Genomic DNA, 23,290 nt, shown 5'->3' on the forward strand with positions numbered 1-23,290 from the left:
TTTGAGGAAGAGGGATCCAAAGACTCACAAGTATTTTGAAAAGAGGTGGAAGACGGGTTAACTGCGAAGGTGATAACAGTGGCTTGGCGTCAGTACTCTCATCTCTGAGTCAGTCATTTACCCAATGACTTTCACCTGGGATCTCCTCTTGTACTGAAGAAAATGGAAACCCAGCAGTTGCTGCCAGTGATTCTACACCTCTCCATAGGGTGCGCTGTTGAGGCATTCCAGACTGGAAACAAATAGAAATCACTGAACTGATGAAAACTTGCCCTTCAACACTATTGGTCTCACTCTGGCTGACAAATCATTGCAATACTGAGGGAGGGAATGCTGCACTGTGGGTGGTGGTGTCATCTTTTGGATGAGATGTTAAATTAAAGTCACCAATGCAGTCTGCATTGAAGTTGTGAACAGCATCTGGTCAGACTTACAAACATGTAAAATCTTTGATAGACTATAAAAACAACACACAAAGACAACCAAAACAAGATAATTCCCTATTGATTTAAGTCACGTTTTGTAAAATGATCCTGTTGCACTATTCATAGAACAGTGCATCAGTTCATATATCCTGCAACATTATTTCTTCAACCAATATCATTAAAACAGTTTAATAGATCATTTATTTCATTGCCATTTGTGGGAGTTTGCTATGCGTAAATTGGCTTCAAATCTGCGTCATTGGCTGCAAAATGACATCCTGATGTCATGCAAGGGGCTTCGTGAATTCAACTTCTTTCTTTGAAACTTCCTCAATGACAATGACCCGCGTGGAAATGATGGTAAAACTGTTAGTGCTCACCATCACATCTCCCCTGACATTGAAGGCTGGAGTCTACTCTTGCACTGAGGAAAACGGAAATCCAGTGCTTCTACATTTCTCCATAGGGTGCGCTGTCCCAAACCACAAACAAATAGAAATCACTCAACTGCTGAAAACTTGCCCTTCTGCCCTATTAGTCTCCATGTCAAAACCTTTGAAAATATGGCACCATGTTGAATGAGATATAACTGGATTTCTACAAGCATACTGAACTCATAATTACTGCTAAAAGATTTCTTGTTACCTGGAAAAACATTTTATCTGTGTGGAATGTCAAATATCTCAATTATGATTTTCTTAAACAATGTTTTTTGGGATTTCAGCTCCTACCTTAATCACACACATGTATGTCCCAATTAATTATTGGAAGATTTAATTAAAATGAAGGATAATTTGTGCATAGTATTTCATGCTTTGCTGTCTGTGAAAATGCTACAATATCATTGGCTGCCTATCCTCCTTGATGACATCACTGTTGCCAGGAATTTGCCTTCACCTAGTTCCAAATTCAAATTGGTGCTGGGAAAGGGTAAATCCATGCCACAGAGATCGTTGTGGGCAGCTTGTTTTTGTCATGAATGATGAGCACTGTCACTTTCCGGTTGCAATAATAATAATAATAACTGCACGTCTTTCGGGACTTGTGGGAGGAAATGGAAGCACCCGGAGGAAACCCATGCAGACACAGGGAGAACGTGCAGGCTCCGCACAGACAGTGACCCAAGCTGGGAATCGAACCTGGGACCCTGGAGCTGTGAAGAAACAGTGCTACCCACTGTGCTACTGTGCTGTCTTTCTGGATGATCATAGTTTACCACTCGTCTTAAAAGAGCACCTCTTATTCAATCGAAGTGACACCTCTCCATTGTCACTAACCATCCTTTGTGCCTTTCCTCAGTATGGCTTTCGACTGCTAGTTTGTACTGTAGAAAGAGATATTTGCTTGGAACGCACAAGGTGAAGTAGGGTGGTCTGGTAAGTTTGTGTGGAGAATAGATGAATGACCTAGTTCTGTACTTTAATTTCTATGTCACTTACATTTATGTCACAACTTTCATTCATTTAGTGTGTTTCGCATCTTGAGAATGTTCTAACCTCTTTGTCAGCCAAAGAATGAAATGTAGCCACTTGAAATGAAATGAAAATCGCTTATTGTCACAAGTAGGCTTCAAATGAAGTTACTGTGAAAAGCCCCTAGTCGCCACATTCCGGCGCCTGTTCGGGGTGGCTGATACTTGTTAGTTCGACAAAGATTACAGTCAATTTTCACCCAGTCACGTCCTGTACAGAACAAATGGACGAATGACCAGTTACTCTGTTAATGCTGAATACAGCAAGACCTGGACATGTTTGGCCTGAAAAGTGGCAAGTAACATTCACACCACACAATTGCCATCTCCAACAAGAGATGGTGATCGCCATTTGACATTCAATTGCAATTTCCTCATTGAATCCCCCACTTTTAGCACTCTGGGGACAATCATTGAGCAGAAATGAACTGGATGAGCCATATAAATACTGTGGCTACAAGAGCAGGTCAGGAGTTAGAAATCCTGTGATGTGTCCTCCCCTCCAGTTTTCCCAAAGCCTGTCCATCATTTGGATCCGATTGGATTGGATTTGTTTTTTGTCACGTGTACCGAGGTACAGTGAAAAGTATTTTTCTGCGAGCAGCTCAACGGATCATTAAGTACATGGAAAGAAAAGGGAATAAAAGAAAATACATAATAGGGCAACACAAGGTCCACAATGTAACTCCACAAGCACCGGCATCGGATGAAGCATACAGGGTGTAGTGTTAATGAGGTCAGTCCATAAGAGGGTCATTTAGGAGTCTGGTGACAGTGGGGAAGAAGCTGTTTTTGAGTCTGTTCGTGCGTGTTCTCAGACTTCTGTATCTCCTGCCCGATGGAAGAAGTTGGAAGAATGAGTAAGCCAGGTCGGAGGAGCCTTTGATTATGCTGGCCGCTTTCCCCAGGCAGCGGGAGATGTAGATGGAGTCAATGGATGGGAGACAGGTTTGTGTGATGGACTGGGCGGTGTTCACAACTCTCTGAAGTTTCTTACGGTCCTGGGCCGAGCAGTTGCCATACCAGGCTGTGATGCAGCCCGATAGGATGCTTTCTGTGGTGCATCTATAAAAGTTGGTAAGAATTAATGTGGACATGCCGATTTTCCTTAGTTTCCTGAGGATTTATAGGCGCTGTTGTGCTTTCTTGGTGGTAGCGTCAACATGGGTGGACCAGGACAGATTTTTGGAGAAGTTCACCCTGAGGAATTTGAAACTGCTAACCATCTCCACCTCGGCCCCATTGATGCTGATAGGGGTGTGTACAGTACTTTGCTTCCTGAAGTCAATGACCAGCTCTTTAGTTTGCTGGCATTGAGGGAGAGATTGTTGTCGCTGCACCACTCCACTAAGTTCTCTATCTCCCTCCTGTATTCTGACTCATCGATATTCGAGATCTGGCCCACTATGGTCGTATCATCAGCAAACTTGTGGATAATAATAATAATAATCACTTATTGTCACAAGTAGGCTTCAATGAAGTTACTGTGAAAAGCCCCTAGTCGCCACATTCCGGCGCCTGTTCGGGGAGGTCGGTACGGGAATTGAACCCGTGCTGCTGGCATTGTTCTGCTTTGCAAGCCAGCTATTTAGCCCACTGTGCTAAACCAAAGTTGATGGAGTTGAAACCAAATTTTGCCACGCAGTCGTGTGTGTACAGGGAGTAGAGTAGGGGGCTAAGTACGCAGCCTTGTGGGGCCCCGGTATTGAGGACAATTGTGGAGGAGGTGTTGTTGTTCATTCTTACTGATTGTGGTCTGTGGGTCAGAAAGTTGAGGATCCAGTTGCAGAGTGGGGAGCCAAGTCCTAGGATTTAGAGCTTTGATATGAGCTTGGCTGGGATTATGGTGTTGAAGGTGGAGCTGTAGTCAATGAATAAGAGTCTAATGTAGGAGTCCTTGTTGTCGAGATGCTCGAGGGATGTGTGTAGGGCCAGGGAAATGGTGTCTGATGTGGACCGGTTGCGGTGGTATGCGAATTGCAGTGGATCAAGGCGTTCTGGGAGTATGGAGGTGATGCGCTTCATGACCAACCTCTCGAAGCAATTCATTACAACTGAAGTCAGGGCCACCGGTCGGTAGTCATTGAGGCACGTTGCCTGGTTCTTCTTTGGCACCGGTATGATGGTGGTCTTCTTGAAGCAGGTGGGGACCTCGGAGTGGAGTAGGCACAAGTCAGGAGTGTAATGGAATACTCTCCACTTGGCTGGATGAGTGCAACTCCAAAAAAACTCAAGAAACTTGACTGACGAAGCAGTTGGCTTGACTGTTACCCCAGCAACAATCATTCGCTCCCTCCACCACTAATGCACAGTGGCAGCAGGGTTTACCATCTACAAGATGCACTGAAGGAAGACACCAAGGCTCCTTTGACACCTTCCAAATCCACGATCACTACCATCTAGAAGGTCAAGGGTAGCAGATACTTGGGAACACCACCACCTGGAAGTTCTCCTCCAAGTCACTCACCATCCTGTCCTTCACCAACAGGCAATTGACTGTCCGCAAAGGTGGCCTGGGGCCAGGTCCAAAGACTACACTGGATATGCGAATGAATCTCAAAGGTCAGTGCTGCTCTTACCTAGCCTGACCAGCACATATTGCGCTGGATTCCTCGTTTCTGAGACTGAGGGCGAGACTCTCCGATTCTGGGGCTATGTCCCCACACCAGAAAAAATGGTGTAAAACGGCCACCGATTCCCTGTTTTGCTGGAGGCTAGCAGAAAGGCAGCGTAGAGCACACGGCCCTAGGTGCCGATCTGCCCCGGAGAATTGCCGGTTCCAAGGCCACGCATGCGCACGGCAGCGGCCGTTCGCAGACCTGGCCCGCGGAATAGCCTCCCTCTTCGGCCAGTTCACGCGCCCCGGACCACCCGCCCCAGCCCTGAATAATGTCCCCCCCGTGCCTGCAGATGGGCCCTCCCCCGACTGTGGCGCCGTTGGGCTGAGTGCGCAGACGCCACGCCGAGTTCCTGACAGGCTGTGACCACACGCGACCCACGCCGTCGGGAATTTAGCCAGTCGGGGGCGGAGCATCAGGGGACGGGCCTCAAGGCAATGTCCTGAGGCCGTCGATACTTGGCGCAGCGTACTCCTAGAGTACGCCGCTTTGATGGGGGTGGAGCATTGTGAAAGCGGTGCTGCCCCCGATTTGGTCGGACACTTGGATTCTCCAGCTGATTGCCGAACGCGATTTCGGTGTCGGCGACCGAAGAATTCAGCCCAAATTGTTGACGCCAACGGAGAATCCGTGGACTTTCACAACAGTAAAACTGGCGCCGTACCTGCACTGATTCTGCTACTATTAACGGGTTGGCACTGGCGCCACATGGAACAAAATCGATTCTAATGAGAAACGGTGCAGGATTCGCCGGGTCCATGATTGACAAGCAGGAGGCTGACATGCTCCAGACGCACATACATATTACACTCCCTACACACACTTAAGCCAGCCAAAAAGATGGCATTGGTTGTGCTGGAGTACATCCATACAGCTGATGGGTCAACAGGGGCCAGAGGGCACCCAGGGGGTTGCCCTTGGCGGACACCTGTACACCCGTGGCACCAGGTTCAAAGTAGGTTGTTAGCGGTGTGCGCAGCTGCATGGCTGCCTTGCCGGCTGTGGCAATGATGTTCCATGCCCGTTTCACCCTGACCACACAGCCCACCTTCTGGCCATCCCCCCACTACTTCCCCCAGCCCCGGCAGAACCCCACCCCCGGCCAGGGCACAACTGTCAGCAAACTATGGTGATGTTGGACATTGATGCACTATCAATTACGACGAGACAAGAGTAGAGAGTAATCGAGGCTTTATTAAGCAGAGATGTGTGGCCTCCGACGGCAGCTTATGAAATGGCTGCTGTTTGGAGAGCACACACATTTATACTCCTCCTACTGGGCGGAGCCTGCAGGCAGGGATCTACCCCCGTACCTGTAGTACAGGAGCCTTACCGTATTACATCTCGTATGTGATATATACAACAATGGTGACTACCACAGACACCTTCTGGACCCCCCTCTCTCTCCCTCAGCAGTCACCACGCCATTTTCACGATTTTTAAAAGCACAAGTGAACTGCGCCGCCGGGAACTCGGCCCAGCGGAGAATCGCGGAGGCCCTGGAGAGTACCGGGTCAGGCCAGCCAATGATATGGGGCGAAATTCTCCCCCAACGGCGCGATGTCCGCCGACTGGCGCCAAAGCCGGCGCCAATCAGACGGGCATCGCGCCGGCCCAAAGGTGCGGAATGCTCCGCATCTTTGGCGGCCTAGCCCCATGTGGTAGTATGTATTGGGGGTCATGTGGGACTGGAAGCCCTAATGTCATTGGCTGACAGATCCCGGGTCCTGGTTGGCCGTTGACCTCATACTCCGCCCTGAAGGCGAAGTATAAGAAGCCGGTGCCTTCCCCCGCATGCCAGTTTACTATCGGGCTGCTGGGGAACAGACACGCTTAATAAAGCCTCATCGACTTCACTCTGTTTGTCTCACGGAGTCTTTGTGCGCCACAATTTATTAAGCGTGCCTAAAAAGGACTATGGAGCTCAGGATCATTCCAGAATGCCTGAGGATCAGCCCCCACGCAGTGAATGCAGCAGCAGCCTTCAAACACTGGCAGACTTGCTTTGAGGCCTACATCACATCGACCACAGGCCGAGTCTCAGATGAACAAAAACTGCAGGTCCTGCACTCGAGGGTGAGCACGGAGATTTTCACCCTCATTGAAGACACCCGCGATTTCCAGACGGCGTTCGCAGCACTGAGAAGTCTCTACGTTCGCCCAGTTAACCAAATCTACGCTCGCTACCAGCTCGCGACGAGACGGCAAGCTCCCGGAGAATCGATGGACGAGTTCTACGCCGCGCTGCTGATTTTGGGACGAGCCTGCAGCTGCCCGTCGGTGAATGCAAACGAACATACGGACATGTTAATGCGCGATGCTTTTGTTGCAGGTATACAATCCTCCCAAATCCGCCAAAGACTTCTAGAAAAAGAGTCACGAGGACTCTCAGAGGCACGGGCCCTGGCAGCCTCGCTGGACGTAGCCGCGCGTAATACCCGCGCCTACGGCCCCGACCGCGCGGCAGGCCATTGGGCCCCGTACGTACCCGCCGCGGCAAACCCCCTACCCCCCCCCCCCGGACACCCCACAGGCTTGCGCAGTCCAAACGCCGAGTCGCACCGGGGGCGCCCGCTGTTATTTCTGCGGCCAGGCGAAGCACCCCCGACAACGCTGTCCGGCCCGCGCAGCCATCTGCAAAAGCTGCGGGAAAAAGGGCCACTATGCGGTGGTGTGCCGGTCCCGCGTGGTCGCCGCCGTCCCGGGAGAACAGGGAGCCCTACAGGCAGTCTATGCCTCCCAACCCCCCCAGCACGCCATGTGCGACCCCCAGGCGCCGCCATTTTGGGTCCCGACCACCGCGGCCCCGGGAGAACTGGGAGCCCTGCACGCCGCCTACGCTCCCCAACCCCCCTCCCCGCAGCCCATGTATGACCCGCCGCCGGCGCTCCCGATTTGGGTGCCAGCCAACACTCTCCACGGAGAGGAAGGGGTTTTCCGTATCCCGAACGCCACCCTCACCCCCGTCCCGCGCCCCACGCCTGACCCGCCGGCGCCACCTACCTTGACCCCGACCACCGCTGTCCCCGGCGAGGGAGCTCCGCGCGGTGCCAGCGCTCGCGGCCCCACGACTGACCCGCCGGAGCCGCCGACCTGGGCCCTCGCCCCCGTCCCGCGCCCCACGCCTGACCCGCCGGAGCCGCCGACCTGGGCCCTCGCCCCCGTCCCGCGCCCCACGCCTGACCCGCCGGAGCCGCCGACCTGGGCCCTCGCCCCCGTCCCGCGCCCCACGCCTGACCCGCCGGAGCCGCCGACCTGGGCCCTCGCCCCCGTCCCGCGCCCCACGCCTGACCCGCCGACCTGGGCCCTCGCCCCCGTCCCGCGCCCCACGCCTGACCCGCCGGAGCCGCCGACCTGGGCCCTCGCCCCCGTCCCGCGCCCCACGCCTGACCCGCCAACGCCGCCGACCTGGTCCCTCACCCCCGTCCCGCGCCCCACGCCTGACCCGCCGGCAATACAACTCACCTGGACCCCGACCTCCGTCCCCGGCGAGGGACCTCCTCACTGTCGCAGCGCTCGCACTGACCTGCCGGTCCCCAGCGAGGGAGCTCCGCGCGGTCCTAGCGCCCGCGGCCCGGGAACTCGCACCAAAGGAACTCCGCGCGGTCCTAGCGCCCGCGGCCCGGGAACTCCGCGCACTCCTAGCGCCCCCCAGCACTCAATGTGCGACCCGCAGACGCCGCCATTTTGGGTCCCGACCACCACGAGGGGAGGAGGGGACCCGCCATCTTGGACCGCCCCCGACCTGTACGACGCATGGGGGCGGCCATTTTGTCCACCCCCGACGCCATCTTGTGACCCCTCATCTACGGGCGAGGTATGGGGGCGGCCATTTTATCCATCCCCGACGTCCTCTTGGACGGCAACAACGGACCCCACCCCACTACTACAACCACGGCTCGCTTCGGTTACGCTCGATCAGGCTCGGCCCCGGACTCTCCAGACGACGACGACAACGGTCCTAATTAACGGCCACGAGACGCCATGCCTAGTCGACTCCGGGAGCACGGAAAGTTTTATACATCCCGACACGGTAAGACGCTGTTCCTTAACTACCTACCCCAGCGCACAAAAGATTTGCCTAGCCGCAGGATCCCACTCCGTACAGATCCAGGGATTCTGCATAGTTACCCTAACGGTACAGGGGAGGGAATTCAAAAACTACAAACTTAACGTCCTTCCCCAACTCTGTGCCCCCACCTTGCTGGGCTTAGATTTTCAATGTAACCTACAGAGCCTTACGTTTAAATTCGGCGGCCCCATACCCCCACTCACTATCTGCGGCCTCGCCACCCTCAAGGTGCAACCCCCGTCCTTGTTTGCGAACCTCACCCCGGATTGCAAACCCGTCGCCACTAGGAGCAGACGGTACAGCGCCCAGGACCGGACCTTCATTCGCTCCGAAGTCCAGCGGCTACTAAAGGAGGGCATAATCCAGGCCAGCAATAGTCCCTGGAGAGCGCAGGTGGTAGTAGTGAAGACAGGGGAGAAACAAAGGATGGTCATTGACTATAGCCAGACCATCAACAGGTACACACAACTAGACGCGTACCCTCTCCCCCGCATATCCGACATGGTCAATCGGATTGCCCAGTATAAAGTCTTCTCCACCGTGGACCTCAAGTCCGCCTACCATCAGCTCCCCATCCGCCCAAGTGACCGCAAGTACACAGCCTTCGAGGCAGACGGGCGATTATACCACTTCCTAAGGGTCCCTTTTGGCGTCACAAACGGCGTCTCGGTCTTCCAACGGGAAATGGACCGAATGGTTGATCAACATGGGTTACGGGCCACGTTCCCGTACCTCGACAATGTAACCATCTGCGGCCACGATCAGCAGGACCACGACGCCAACCTCCAAAAATTCCTCCAGACTGCCAAAGCCTTGAACCTCACGTACAATGAGGACAAGTGCGTCTTTAGCACCGATCGGCTAGCCATTCTGGGCTACATAGTGCGCAATGGGATAATAGGCCCCGACCCCGAACGTATGCGCGCACTCATGGAATTTCCCCTCCCGCACTGCCCAAAAGCCCTGAAACGCTGCCTGGGGTTCTTTTCATACTACGCCCAGTGGGTCCCCCAGTACGCAGACAAGGCCCGCCCCCTAATACAGACCACGGCTTTCCCGCTGTCGACAGAGGCTTGCCAGGCTTTCAGCCGCATCAAAGCGGACATCGCAAAGGCCACGATGCGCGCCATCGACGAGTCCCTCCCCTTCCAGGTCGAGAGCGACGCCTCTGACGTAGCTCTCGCGGCTACCCTTAACCAAGCGGGCAGACCCGTGGCCTTTTTCTCCCGAACCCTCCACGCCTCAGAAATCCGCCACTCCTCAGTGGAAAAGGAAGCCCAAGCCATAGTGGAGGCTGTGCGACATTGGAGGCATTACCTGGCCGGCAGGAGATTCACTCTCCTCACTGACCAACGGTCGGTTGCCTTCATGTTCGATAATGCACAGCGGGGCAAGATCAAGAACGACAAGATCTTGCGGTGGAGGATCGAACTCTCCACCTTCAACTATGAGATCTTGTACCGGCCCGGAAAGCTGAACGAGCCGTCTGATGCCCTATCCCGCGGGACATGTGCCAACGCACAAATTGACCGCCTCCAAGCCCTCCACGAGGACCTCTGCCACCCGGGGGTCACTCGGTTTTACCACTTCATCAAGTCCCGCAATCTCCCCTACTCCTTAGAGGAGGTCCGTACAGTCACAAGAGACTGCCACATCTGCGCAGAATGCAAACCGCATTTTTTCAGGCCAGATGGAGCGCACCTGATTAAGGCTTCCCGTCCCTTTGAACGCCTCAGTCTCGATTTCAAAGGGCCCCTCCCCTCCACCGACCGCAACGCGTATTTCCTTAATGTAGTGGACGAATACTCCCGCTTCCCTTTTGCCATTCCCTGCTCCGACATGACCGCGGCCACAGTCATTAAAGCCCTGAACAGCATATTCACACTGTTCGGTTACCCCGCATACGTCCACAGCGACAGGGGGTCCTCTTTCATGAGTGACGAGCTGCGCCAGTTCCTGCTCAGCAAGGGTATAGGTTCAAGCAGGACGACCAGCTACAACCCCCGGGGGAACGGGCAAGTAGAAAGGGAGAACGGCACGGTCTGGAAGGCCGTCCTACTGGCTCTACGGTCCAGGGATCTCCCAGTTTCACGGTGGCAGGAGGTCCTCCCGGACGCTCTCCATTCCATCCGGTCGTTATTATGTACGAGCACTAATCAAACGCCTCACGAGTGTCTCCTTGTCTTCCCTAGGAGGTCCTCCTCTGGAACGTCGCTGCCGACCTGGCTGGCGGCCCCAGGACCCATCCTGCTCCGGAAGCACGTGCGGGCACATAAGGCGGACCCGTTGGTCGAAAGGGTTCTCCTCCTCCACGCAAACCCCCAGTACGCCTACGTGGAGTACCCCGACGGCCGACAGGACACGGTCTCCCTGCGGGATCTGGCGCCCGCCGGCACCACGCACACACCCCCGGCACCATCAACCCAACCGCCCCCCTTCCTGCCACCGCCGCACCCCGCGACCGCCCCCTTCCCAGGAGGATCAGCCCCCCTCCCCTTTGCACCGACAGCTGAAACCGTGCGGTTCCCGGAGGCGACAACGCTGGTACAAGCACTACCACCACCGCCGGGGCCGAGGCGATCGACACGGACGACCAGACCGCCCGACCGACTCGTGGCGTCGATGTAAAACAAAGATGGACTGTCCAATGAACATTTTGTTTTCACATATCCTCTGTAAATAGTTGTAACAGGACGATACTGTCCAATACGGTCCTACCATGTAACTGTTCTCTCCTCCCAGGACCAGTACTGTAAACCCTTACCACCATACGAAGCATCACCCCGCCGGGTTCATTTTTGACAAGGGGTGAATGTGGTAGTATGTATTGGGGGTCATGTGGGACTGGAAGCCCTAATGTCATTGGCTGACAGATCCCGGGTCCTGGTTGGCCGTTGACCTCATACTCCGCCCTGAAGGCGAAGTATAAGAAGCCGGTGCCTTCCCCCGCATGCCAGTTTACTATCGGGCTGCTGGGGAACAGACACGCTTAATAAAGCCTCATCGACTTCACTCTGTTTGTCTCACGGAGTCTTTGTGCGCCACACCCCACATTGAGGGGCTAGGCCGGCGCCGGAGGGATTTCCACCCCGCCAGCTGGCGGAAATGGCATTTGTTTCCCCGCCAGCTGGCGCGGAAATGCGGCGCATGCGCGGGAGCGTCAGCGGCCGTTGACAGTTTCCCGGCACATGCGCGGGAGCGTCAGCGGCCGCTGAAAGTTTCCCGCGCATGCGCAGTGGGGAGAGTCTCGTCCGCCTCCGCCATGGTGGAGGCCGTAACGGAGGCGGAAGGGAAAGAGTGCCCCCACGGCACAGGCCCGCCCGCGGATCGGTGGGCCCCGATCGCGGGCCAGGCCACCGTGGGGGCACCCCTCGGGGTCAGATCGCCCCGCGCCCCCCCCCCAGGACCCCGGAGCCCGCCCACGCCGCCTGGTCCCGCCGGTAAATACCAGGTTTGATTTAAGCCGGCGGGACAGGCAATTTCTGGGCGGGACTTCGGCCCATCCGGGCCGGAGAATTGAACGGGGGGTCCCGCCAACCGGCGCGGCCCGATTCCCGCCCCCGCCCAATCTCCGGTACCGGAGATTTCGGCGGGGGCAGGATTCACGGCGGCCAACGGCCATTCTCCGACCCGGCGGGGGGTCGGAGAATGACGCCCATGGCGTCTACTGTATGTGCGGAGTGAAACGCATTGACACCATTTTCGAGGTGAGGGAGAATCACGATTTGGCATCAAATCGGCGCCTGACGGAGTTTTAGCGTCAGAAGCTATTCTCCGTCCAATCGTATTTCCCGATACCCCGTTTTGTTTCACTCCAGGCCTACCAAGTCCAACTTCAGTGGGGGCAGCTGATGATTTAAAAGGCCAGCTGCTTCAGTAAAGGCGCCTGTGCGAAATGAGTCCTGCCCCCATTCCCACTCCTGCTAAAATGGGAAATGCCATTGCTCAGGAGTGGGACAGGCAACGTTTGGCCACCACTCTCATTTTTGCTACCGCAGCACAGTAGCATTGTGGGCAGCACGGTAGCATTGTGGGTAGCACAGTTGCTTCACAGCTCCAGGGTCCCAGGTTCGATTCCGGCTTGGGTCACTGTCTGTGCGGAGTCTGCACGTCCTCCCCGTGTGTGCGTGGGTTTCCTCCGGGTGCTCCTGTTTCTTCCCACTGTCCAAAGATGCACAGGTTAGGTGAATTGGCCAGGCTAAATTGCCCTTAGTACCAAAATTGCCCTTCGTGTTGGGTGGGGTTACTGGGTTATGGGGATAGGGTGGAGGTGTTGACCTTGGGTGGGGTGCTCTTTCCAAGAGCCGGTGCAGACTCGATGGGCCGAGTGGCCTCCTTCTGCACTGTAAATTCTATGATAGTCTATGATTTTTGATCATGACAGAGAGGCTCTCCATCGTGGCCCAAATCCGGGCAAAGGTTTTGATTGCTCCAAGCAAAAGATGGTGATTGGCTACCCTGTCTTTCAGGGAGTTAAATGATTGCCTCCCCAAGCCTAGTTTCATGCTGATGGAGTTCAGAGCTTAAATGCTGATTTATTTGTTTGATTGCAGCCAGCTTGTTGCGACAGTGTCAAAGACAGAGTCAAAAGAATGCTAATTTATCCTTTTTTTTGTTGTTGAAATATATCATATTGGATAATGATCAGTCTAGACCATTATGAGATTGCAATCTATTCGGAGGCTGAGATGATGAGTGAAACTGAGGTGATATTAAATGAATCATCAAGGTCACCTCAATGTTGGTCACCTTACTGTTCACAAGCCACCACGTTTATTCTGTATAACACATTTAAATCCACAGTTTTAAGTTTAACTTTGCGCGCATTTTTCTATTTTGCACGTGACTTTGAAAGAATATTGTCGGGATTGTCTTGGCCTTGAGCAATGGCTCGCTGTCTCTCTCACGTTGTCGAGCTGGATTTTCAGGACATACCAACACATTATAATGAGTCCGTAAGACCATAAGAAATAGGGACAGGTGTAGGCCGTTCGGCCCCTCGAGCCTGCTCCGCCATTCAATAGGATCGCGGCTGATCCGACATTCCTCACGTGCACTTTTCCTTTGTCATTTATCTTACGCTTCTTGCGGGATCTTGCTGTGCGTCAGGCGGCTGCCCCCGCACTGCTTTTCAAGTAATGAGTTGCACATGGATAAACTTTTGTGCTGCTTCTTGGACAGAGTAGCTACTCTCTGGATGCAAATTGTTTTGTGTCATACTGGCGGACACAGAGGAAAAACATGGCTTCATCACACCGCTGGGGAGCGTGACACAAGGAGGTAACACAGATAGAGGGATTTGGTGAGACGTATAAATGTCAATCAGCTCTTTACTTTTCCTCTCACTCCACTCAAAAAAGACCTCAGCATGCTCTGAAATACCTGACAGCCAATGAGCTACTTTGGACGTGTGCTCACAGCTGCAATGCAGAATACGTGACCACCAATTTGTGCACAGCAAGCTCCCACAGCCATCAGTGTGATAACGAGAAAAATTGAGGGATAAGTGCTTGAGATAACTCCCCTCCTTGAAAGTAGTGCTGCAGGATCTTTTATTTCCACCTGAGGGAGCCTGCAATGATCCCGGGTTTGCCTCTTTTATGAAGGGCACCCGCTCAGGATGTCACAGTTTGAGAACGTGGGGTAAACCATTTAGTACAGAGATGAGGAGAACTTTCTTCACCCAGAGCGAGGTTGGCCTGTGGAATTCATTACCACAGGAAGTAGTTGAGGCCAAACCATTGTCTGGCTTCAAGAAGCAGTTAGATATAGCACTTGGGGCAAAGGGGATCAAAATATATGGGGGGACTGCGGGATTTAGCTGTTGAGTTGGATGATCAGCCATGATCATAATGAATGGTGGAGTAGCCTCAAAGGGCTGAATGGTCTCCTCCTGCTCCTATTTTCTATGTTCTTATGACTCAGACTTACAGAGCTAAGTGAGCTTGAAAGCCAGATCTAAATAAACCTGGGATCTCCCGGCTTCGCCGAGAAGACCCCAACAAGGCTCCGAATAGCACTGATATACCATAAATGGGGATCAGGTGGAATGGCACTTGGGGGTGTGCCCCAGGAAACCTGGTGGCTGGTGTCTGGTCAGGGTGGCACCAGGACACTGCTGATGCCACCCAGGCACCTTGGCACTGACAACCTGGTACCCTATAAGTGCCACCCTGGTTCAAGCATGGCACTACCAGGGTACCCAGGTGGCTCTGTCAGGGTGCTAGGCTGGTAGTGCCAAGTGCCCACTTGGCATTTTGCCCATGCCGGGGATCGGGTCCGGGGCCTGTCCATCTGAGGTTGGGTGTGGGGGGGCTCAAGGAACCTCCCAACAGGTGAGCTGGGGTATTGGAGGTATTGGATTGGATTTATTTATTGTCACGTGTACCGAGGTACAGTGAAAAGTATTTTTCTGCGAGCGGCTCAACATATCATTAAGTACATGGGAAGAAAAGGGAAGAAAAGAAAATACATAATAGGGCAACACAAGATATACAATGTAACTACGTAAGCACTGGCATTGGATGAAGCATACAGGGTGTAGTGTTAATAAAAGGGTCATTTAGGAGTCTGGTGACAGTGGGGAAGAAGCTGTTTTTGAGTCTGTTCGTGCGTGTTCTCAGACTTCTGTATCTCCTGCCCGATGGAAGAAGTTGGAAGAGTGAGTAAGCCGGGTGGGAGGGATCTTTGATTATGCTGGCCGCTTTCCCCAGGCAGCGGGAGGTGTAGATGGAGTCAATGGATGGGAGGCAGGTTTGTGTGATGGACTGGGCGGTGTTGACGACTCTCTGAAGTTCCTTGCGGTCCTGGGCCGAGCAGTTGCCATATCAGGCTGTGATGCAGCCCGTTAGGATTCTTTCTATGGTTCATCTGTAAAAGTTGTTCAGGGTTAATGTGGACATGCCAAATTTCCTTCGTTTCCTGAGGAAGCGCTGTTGTGCTTTCTTGGTGGTAGCGTCGACTTGGGTGGACCAGGACAGATTTTTGGAGATGTGCACCCCTAGGAATTTGAAACTGCTAACCATCTCCACCTCGGCTCCATTGATGCTGACAGGGGTGTGTACAGTACTTCGCTTCCTGAAGTCAATGACCAGCTCTTAATTTTGCTGGCATTGAGGGAGAGGTTGTTGTCGCTACACTACTCCACTAGGTTCTGTAGTGGAGTGCTCTGGGATGCTCTGGGCCTGGTTCAGCACAGTGGACTAAATAGCTGGCTTGTAAAGCAGACCAAGGCCAGCAGCACGGGTTCAATTCCCGTTCCAGCCTCCTTGAACAGGCGCCGGAATGTGGCGACTCGGGGCTTTTCACATTAACTTCATTTGAAGCCTACTTATGACAATAAGCGATTTTCAATTCATTCATGCTATGGCGAGGGGGTCAAGAGATTGGGACGCCTTTTTTTAAATGACGTCCGATCTCCTCCTGCACTGAGGAGTTCCAACGCGCGTAGCTCGTCAGTGTAGGAAACGGGACTAAATGCGGCCTTGATGGGGCATTGCTTGCTGAGGCCCCAGATTGCAACAAAGTCCTATCCCACCTCGGCCCATTTGTTTTCATCCCATTTCATTTTAACTGTCTTTTACCATTTCTTTCTTTCTTAATATATATTTAACACCCCCCCCCCAACTTTCTCCTCTTTGCTTCCCCCTTCCGCTCCCCCACATCTACAGTTCATCCTCTGATGTTAGTTTCTCTGCTGTTTGGCCTTTCACATCTTTTGTTCTCTCTGGGGACGGCCATTAGCACTCTTTCCCCTTGGTTTCTGTGGCCTTTAACACCCGGTTTCCCTGGGTTTCTGTGGCTATGACTCATCTTTCATTCTCACTCCACATAATAAATATTTCCCACTTTCTCTGTCGGTTAGCTTTGACAAAGAGTCATCGGACTCGAAACGTTAGCTCTTTTCTCTCCCTACAGATGCTGCCAGACTTGCTGAGATTTCCCAGCATTTTCTCTTTCGTTTCAGATTCCAGCATCCGCAGTAATTTGCTTTTATTTTTTGCAACAAAGTCCGTTAAATAGTGTCGTGTTTTGAGTGCCGAGTAACGCCTGGTTAAACGTGCTCGACATGGGACTCTGTTGCAATTCGCTTAGGCCGTGTCATTCGAATTATTTTTATCACTCAGAGATTGGCCCACCATTTTGAAAGGGTGCCCTGATCTCTAAGTGAGCTTGAGGGTACCCCACACCCCCATCTATGGGCAATGTCACTCCCCACACACATGGGCGTTACCCCCCACCTTCCCGTGAGGACACCCCAAAATGGTGTCACTGAGGGCCCTCCTTTTCAGGCCTTCCCATGCCCCCTTTTGGGGCCCCCTCCCTCCATTCAGGACGCCCACCCTTCACCCTCCCCCAACGCTCCGAAGGTCCCTAAATACCAGCCCTCCATCCTTTTACCGGTCATAGCCCTCCCATTCCTCCTTTCATTGGCATGGCACCCCTCAGGCCCTGACCCTTAGCTTTGCCACCTCAGCACTTGGGAACCCTGGCGCTGCCACCCTGTAACCCTGGTAGTGCCCCTGCCAGCCTGGTAGGGCCACCCAAACACCTTGGCAGCAGTGCCAAGGTGCTGGCCTGACATTGCCAAGGTGTCTGGGCACCAGAGGGAGAGCCAGGGTGCCACCCTGCCCTGTCCCTGACTGCCCAGGGGTCTCCAATGGCCTGGGAGATGCCCCCCTCCCCCAGGGCCATGACTTCCCTGCAGTCACTACACTTCAAAAGAAATACAATTTTGGAATCTTGTGACATGGTATGGTGTCTGTGAGTGTAAGTATTATCACTGTGTGACATTTCTCGAACAATACAGTCTCCATGATGACTATTTGTGGACAGTGTAACAGGAAATGATGTCCCCCTGGGATTAAGCATTTACTTACTTGCAATGCAGGCTCTTGATTTGACATTTGTGTGGACCAGTACTAATTCACGCCCATGTGACCTCTCACGAGCGAGCCGGTTGATCAAGGGAGACCATTAGATCGGACTTCCATCTCGCTAATGGGATGGAGATTGCCCGTAATTGGCCACAATTAGCTTCACGTCATGTCTAGGTGGATTGATAAAGGTTACGAAACCAAGGTGGATAGATTAATATGCAGCTGTAGGCCAGCCTTGACGTAACTGAATGGTGGAACGGATTTGGGGGACGGAATGGCCTCCTTCAGTTGCTATGAGGGAATGGCGTGGTGGAAAAAAAAGCCTATCTTCCTTCCCGTAGCATTGACAAGGCTTTTGTGTTTTTACAAATGAACCAGAGGAAAATAAAAATCATTGGTGCAAAATATCTGAAGAGGAATTGATCAGAAAGGAGAATTAAGGCCTGTTCTGAGTAGGTCAATTCTGAGGAATGGTGTTGTCATGATGCTTCAGGTAATATTTATTGGCCCTCATCAGAACCAGGATGGATTTCTCACCAACTAAAGGGTGGGGGAAGTCCACCGGCTCAATCAATTCAACTCAGGTTTCCCATGAATGCGTTTTTGATTTTTGTACTGTAGACTGGGTCTATTTCGTGTTCCTTTGTAGAAGGAAAATGGATACTGTGTGAACACCCCTGCAATCACTGTGCCTCCTGAAGTCTGTCCAAATTCAATGAACTTTTAACAACTTGAACTGTCTGGACTCATTTTGTCTCTGGTAGGCCATTCGAATCTTCTGGAGACAACAGGCTTTGGTGCAATCATTTCAAAGTAATATCATTTTGTCACTTGAAACAAATAGAGAGATTCTGTAGTTTCCCCGCTGCCTCTGTGAACATAGAACATAGAACATACAGTGCAGAAGGAGGCCATTCGGCCCATCGAGTCTGCACCAACCCACGTAAGCCCTCACTTCCCTCCTATCCCCGTAACCCAATAATCCCTCCTACCCTTTTGCTCACTAAGGGCAATTTATCATTGCCAGTCTACCTAACCTGCACGTCTTTGGACTGTGGGAGGAAACCGGAGCACCCGGAGGAAACCACGCAGACAAGGGGAGAACGTGCAGACTCCGCACAGACAGTGATCCAGCGGGGAATCGAACCTGGGACCCTGGCGCTGTGAGGCCACAGTGCTATCCACTTGTGCTACCGTGTTGCCCTAACTGGGTGGGTGCATTGTGTGGTGTGACCGGGGAAATTTGAAGAGCTGCATATGGCCCGCCATTTGATCATTGGGCCTAGATATCTGGTGACCCCTGCCCGTTTTTCAGGTGCCTAATCATTCAATATGGATTACGTGGTGGCTGCACAGCATGTGCTGCTGGAAATTTGGCAGCGGCCATATTGGTAAAGGGAAGAGTGAGGAACCAATGCCCTGTACCTGAAATAGACGTTAGGTTATTTGCTTATGAAATTGGGATAGCTTGACGCTAGTTTGAGACCCCGTTTGCAAAGTTGGGCTACCTTGGATATGTCTGGTGCCAAAGAACTTATGTACAGCTTAGCATGAACCTAGAGCCAAGAGCTAGGCAGTTCCAAGTCTGAGTAACTGCTAAACATATGTGACTTTGCAACACAGAGCATTAATGAGCTCCTCATTAATGCATTCAGCTGTGACTATCCTACTCCAAAAGGACTCTGCCTGCAAAATGTTCCAACGTTTAATACAAGGAACACAGTACCCAGTGGCAGGTCCTCTCCGACAAGTTTCTAAACTCACTTAGACCATCAGCAGCAGCCAATGAGACAGATTGCAGAGTGTTCTTCAGAGTTTCAGTGCTCCATTGCCAAGTGCGTAATTTGAGAAGCAAAATGACTCGAGCAAACACTCGGCTTCAGACTTCAAATAAATGTCGAGTCTAATGCGTCTATTCATCACATGATAATTGGTTGCTGAAGAGATGTAAAATACATTCAACTACATCTCCACAGGTGTAGTGTACCTCAGATGTGTCCTGCCGGTCAAGTGCCTGTTGGGATCTCAGAACGAAGATGTGGTGCTCAACTGCAATGGGCCAAACCGAGCCCTAATCTAAATTGCAAAAACAATGAGAATGAAGGGAGAAGGAAGTAAAATGATAGCATGAAGCCTCAAAATACTTTAGAGCCAATCAGTGTTGTAGGAAATGTTGCAGCCAAATTGTGCACAGTAAGCCCCCACAAACAGCAATGAGATAAATGATCAGGTAATCTGGGTTTTTTGTGGTGTTAGTTCCAGAGAAAAATATTGCCCAAGGCATCAGGCAGGACTCCCCTACACTTCTTCGAATAGTGCCTTGGGAGGAACTGCATCCAACCAAGGTTGCCGACGAGGCCTTGGATTGATGTCCCACTTGTGAGGCCAAAAATGCAGGACCCTCTCAGAATCACACTGAAGAGTTACCGTGGATTATGAACTCAAGTCTCTGGAATGGTCATGAGCCAATGATCCTCAGATTCTGAGGCAAAACTGACTGCCACGGAGTAGAGATATTGTGAACACTTATGTACGATCGAGATGGAAATGAAGAAGCCACATCCTGCACCTTTCACTACTGGGTTCAAGTCATACTATTGCCTTTTTTACCTGCTATAAATATGGCAATCAATAAGGTTGCCCTTCTTTGTTTAGATCTCAATATTATATTGCTCAGAGTCGCCAGGTATCAAATGATACCACCACAAGGTTCAACCGGCTATCGATCAAAGAGCCAAACACCAGTTAGTTAGTTCAAGGTCAAGGGTACTTTATTTACACAAACAATTAACATGCAACATAAACATTACTAGTTAAACTACACCTAACAACTATGACAACCTGTACTTAACTTCAGGCACCCGGCTTAGGTCAGAGGAACAGTAGCCTTTGGTCGAATCTGGATCTATCGGGTCAGGAGAAGTAACTGCTGCTCAGCTGGGCTCATCCGTCTGGTAGCGGGCGATGAACTTGAACTTGCTTCGGGTGGTGCTGGAATTGGAGGTGGACGTTGCCGGAGCGCCAGGTCCAAAAGAGGTCGAACACATGGCCGTGTCGCTCTTTATCCTTGGGGAGTTTTGCGCTCTTTTGGGCGGTCCTTCGGTTTGGACCCCATTAATTGGGCAGTTCTCGATCACTGTATTCGACCTGAGCCAATAAAGGGGCGGGTGCCTTGGTGGCTGGGCATGTCCTAAGCAGTCATTGATCCTGTTGTTTAGGCTTCCTGAGTAAAGGGAGTGGCGCAGAAATGTTTGGGATTGTATCGATTACTTGAGTATCAGTCCTTTGCCTTACGGAGATGGGCCATTAAAATGCTAATCGGTTGGGGGTTTCGATGCTGTCTGGATTCTTTGCTCACAAATATACATTCAGGCTCTGAGCCTGCCTGAATCTTACATTGTCCACATTTCCCTTTAGGCTTTGCGAATGTCCATGTTTCTTGTTGTAAGTGGCCATCCCAGATGGCTACAGTCCGTCTTCTTGATCCGAAATGCGAAGGGTGATGGATCACACTACTGAATCTTTTCCTGTTCTCTGGTATGCTGGATACCCTCAATCAAGGACAGGTTCTATCCTACTCTGTCCTATGGGTCGGAACATTTACCTAAGTTTTCCTTAATACAACACACATCCATAAAAATTCAAAGGGGGCACTATAACATTCAATCATACATTTAAATTTACCCAAAAGAGGAACCTCTAACTGTCCTTAACTAAACTACACTCATGCTGCTATCTAATAACCAAAGGAACTTATATTACAGTACAAAATAAGCAAAGCAGCATCACACTCCTACTCAACACTTATATCAATTTACAGATAAAGTAATTTTATTTTAAAAAACGCAGAATTTATTAGGGAGAAAAGGGTTCAAAAAGAGTGTGAGGTCTGCTGAAGTCCGAGAAAGGGGGCTCTGAGTGCGTATAATGGAGGGCGGGAGGCTCTCCTTCGCCATTTACGAAGTCTGAGTGTCTGGATGACACTGCAAAGTATCACTATAATCAATAGGGCTTCTACCGTGTACGAAAGGGAATGTCACTTTATGATATTATCACACCATGTGGGGGTATCAATGGCTGTGTCTATGTGTGGTGTAGTGTCCGGGCTAGGTGTGTCGTGTTGGGTGTTCATGTTTAGGGCCTGTGTGGTGAAGGGTGTAGGAGCGGATAACGTGCGCAACTGTATTGATCCAACGACGATCATGATGCAGATCATCAGGTCCATCTTCATTTTGTCTTTGTCTTCCTCTGTCTCCTGGTATATTTGTATCTTCCTGGGGGTACAAGCATAATATCTGTTATTATCTTGTTGTTTAATATCTCGTTTGTCTGTCTGTTTCTCCTTTATCATCAAATTAGAATCGTCACCATATGTGACTCCCCCATTTTTTTTTAAACCAACCATTTGGGAGACAAGACATCTGAAAAAGAAATTCTGTCACAGCGTGAGCAATCTTGCAGTCTGTGTTTGATGGGCTGAGTGGGCGGACAATTTCTCCATCCAGAGTTGAGGTAGTGAGCGGCAAATTTGTTTCAACCAAGTGTTTAAACATGTAAATAGCAACCGAAGGGTCGCCGGAAAGGAAACAAAGGTTGTGGCAAAGTGCATTCTTTAAACCACATTTTTAAAAGAACAGCAAAAGAGTTTCAAAAAGAACTTTCCGAATGGGGTGCGTATGAGCCGCGGCAGGGCAAGAATGGGTGGAATCCCCGGGTAGGGCGGTGACCAGTGCCGTTACTCCACTACCCGAGCTTGGCTGATGAAATACATAGGAGGTCCTCAGGCAGGGCGGGGATCAGTGCCGTTACTCCACTGCCTGAGTGACCTTACAAGAACGGTAAGAATTTGAATATTAATGGACTTTCGACAAACCTGTCCCTTTAACTATCATATGGCGTTAAAGGAGTAGTCATAACTGTATCAAGAAATTTTGCATGAGATCGGCACACAAAGTCGTACAAGAGAGAAACATTCAACATTAAAAAAACAAACTAAAGATGAAAGCGGGCAGGCTCCATCAGGAAATAGGACACCGTAAATCTCAATCGGTTCCTTACTCACATAATCTGGGCACCTGAGCATTCCAATCCGAAAAGGGTCGTAAAGGGGTTAGCATGGTGGGAGTCCGACTCTGAGTCATCACCATCTCCCGGTTGCCAAAGTCATGACTGGAGTTTCTGTGCCAAAGCGGTGTGGCCGATGTGGGATCTATCTCGTTGTTACTTATCAGTCGATAAGAATTGTTGTGGTGCCATTGTTTCTTATCCTGTAGGGCGGTAGGGGCAAGGGGGGTGTCGCTATCATCGGGTGGTGGGTCAGGTTCTGGTAACGGCAAATAAATTGTCTCTGAGGGGCCAAACATATTGTGGTCAGTGTCACTGAGGCTGTAGTGACTGGGGCCTGGTTTGTTTTTCCATTGGTTGGGAATATCAAGGGCGTTCGTCGTGCTTTCGCTGTCGCTATTGCTAGCGTCCAAATCAAGTGTGAGGGTGAAATTCGACTCTGGGGGCGGAGTCAAGGTTGTGTCTGTGGATGGCTGGATTGGGTTGCCAGTGGGCATGTCATCGTTGTCTGCCATTGTCAATGAGATGTGTAATTGGCTGCACCGCGTTCTAGAAACGTTAAGCTGGTTTATATGGAACCATCCTGATTTTCCATTTGGATATGTAATCTTGTAAACTGAGGGGCTTACTTTATCGGAAATTGAGTAGGGTCCTGCAAATTTGGGGGAGAGGAATGAGCTAGGATTGTACAGGGAGATCATGACTTGCTGTCCGACTGCATACTCTACCGGGTGTACTGTTTTATCAAAGCAGGCCTTACT

General features: G+C 51.5%; 1 protein-coding gene across 1 annotated transcript in view; it reads left to right on the top strand.

The window, feature by feature from the left end:
* LOC140409300 (dedicator of cytokinesis protein 2-like) overlaps positions 1–23,290 on the top strand; it is a 1,572,852-nt gene that overhangs the window by 884,970 nt on the left and 664,592 nt on the right. The window lies entirely within an intron of this gene.

This window comes from Scyliorhinus torazame, chromosome 3, assembly GCF_047496885.1.
Source record: "Scyliorhinus torazame isolate Kashiwa2021f chromosome 3, sScyTor2.1, whole genome shotgun sequence".
Taxonomy (NCBI): Eukaryota; Metazoa; Chordata; class Chondrichthyes; order Carcharhiniformes; family Scyliorhinidae; genus Scyliorhinus; species Scyliorhinus torazame.